General features: G+C 31.7%; 1 long non-coding RNA gene across 1 annotated transcript in view; it reads right to left on the bottom strand.

The window, feature by feature from the left end:
• Positions 1-1347: 1347 nt before the first annotated feature.
• The window catches only part of LOC130241121 (uncharacterized), a 1092-nt gene continuing 467 nt past the window's right edge, over positions 1348-1972 (bottom strand). Inside the window, exon 3 of the long non-coding RNA XR_008838833.1 lies at positions 1348-1381. This is a non-coding gene — a long non-coding RNA (uncharacterized LOC130241121). The remainder of the gene's footprint in view (positions 1382-1972) is intronic.

Below are 1972 nucleotides of genomic sequence, written 5' to 3' on the forward strand. Positions count from 1 at the left end.
GGCTAAATTGTCCGTAGTGTATGAGTGTGAATGGACTGTATGGATGTTTCCCAGAGATGGGTTGCAGCTGGAAGGGCATCCGCTGCATAAAACGTGCTGGATAAATTGGCAGTTCATTCCGCTGTGGCAACCCTGGATTAATAAAGGGACTAAGCCGAAAAGAAATGAATGAATAATGTGTATTGTATTGTTTCACATAGTGATGACAACAACAATAAATGTTATTCTGAGCAGATGATTATATTAAGCATCAAAGAATTATGTGACACTAAAGGCTATTTTTAATTATGATGATTAAAATTCAACTTTACAACACAAGAAATAATAACATTTTAAACTACATTCAATAAAATACCAGTAAATGATTTAATTAGTTTATGACAAATTTATAATATTTAACTGACATTTCACTATATTACAGTTTTTGCTGTATTTGTCTTTGTTTTTATTACAGTATTGTTCAGCCTTTGTGAGCACAAGAAGCTATTATACAAAAAATATATATATTACCTATATATTGCTAATTCCAAACTTTTCACTTGTAGTATATACACACAAACACACATGTGACAAGTTGGACATAATATTCTATTCCATGAAGTCCTCATGCTAAATTAAACAAAAAAATATGTAAGTGCAAACATATTACCTTTGAAGGAATTCCAGTGTGCATGCTGTTTCCTCCTGGTACTGTAAACTGAAGATGTTGTACAAAGAAAACACTGCAGCAAGTCCAGAAAAAAATGTGGCTGCACACCCTCACAGATTACTCTGCCTTCCATGCTGATCATCCATTGTTTCATCCACTGGCCCGGAGTAACATCTGGACCTTTAATAAAATCGTTGATTAAAGTATTATTTAAGAATTATTCTGGAGATTAATTCTGTGATTTATCATTTATTTTGAAAGGCTTGGTGTAGAAAGAGCCATGATAAAATTATGCAATAATTTTCAATAATGCAATAACATTTTTCAAAATTAAAATAAATATTTAAATAACTATAATAACAACTACATGGAATCAGGTAATCTGAGATTCAAAGAAAATGAAAAGTGACAAAATGTCTTAAGCATGTGTTAAAAAATTGACAAAGTATGTCGATAGTAATACTAAAGGATAACTAGACTTCTAAAAAGCAAGTTTATTTCTTTCAAGTATCAGATCAAAACAAATACATACAATTCAAATTAAATGAGACTTTGCTTTAATAAAATAAAATTGAATGAATCTATTTCCTCAAATACAAACCAGCAAAGTATATAGCGAGACACAAATCAGATTTCTTCCTATCCTAATCACAAAATACTTACCATGCAGGATCAAACGAGGAGTCACAGGCAGGTTACCATCTTTTCAAGATCAGCAGTGGTGGCAGACATCTATTGGTCAAAAATAAATTGTAAAGAAATTGTAATTGTAAGAAAAGCTAAAGTGTAGCTCACAATGTGTTTTCTTTCCTATATCCTTTATGGTGCCTGTAGACGTAAGATTTTAAACCTGCATATTTTTTTTAAACGTCCTTTTACAGGTAGGAATGCAGCAACGAAAAAAAACAATATTTGAAACATTTGTGTGTATTTTCATATGTTTCACATATGACACAACAGTACCACATGTTTCCCCACAACTCTGACAAGAATACATAATGTTATAACAAGATAGTTATCTAGTACTGCACGTTCACAGTACCTTGCTCGGTTACTCCTTACTCACATAAAGATTAAAAGCTCTGCAACTTTAGGTAACGTTACCAAGCAAAAAATCTGACCGTAACTCTAGTCAATTTCTATATAAACTAACTGGAATAACATTAAAAATGACAACAGTCTCACTCAATCCTAAAATGTTATTTTTAGAAGCATCGGAGTTGCAAATAAAAAGGCGTATCTGTAATCAAATGGACCCGAATGTGCAAGTTACACATGTAATCACATGAAACAAAATTATTCTGTACAATCTTCACTCAAAGT

The sequence above is a fragment of the Danio aesculapii genome, chromosome 14, assembly GCF_903798145.1.
Source record: "Danio aesculapii chromosome 14, fDanAes4.1, whole genome shotgun sequence".
Lineage (NCBI taxonomy): Eukaryota > Metazoa > Chordata > Actinopteri > Cypriniformes > Danionidae > Danio > Danio aesculapii.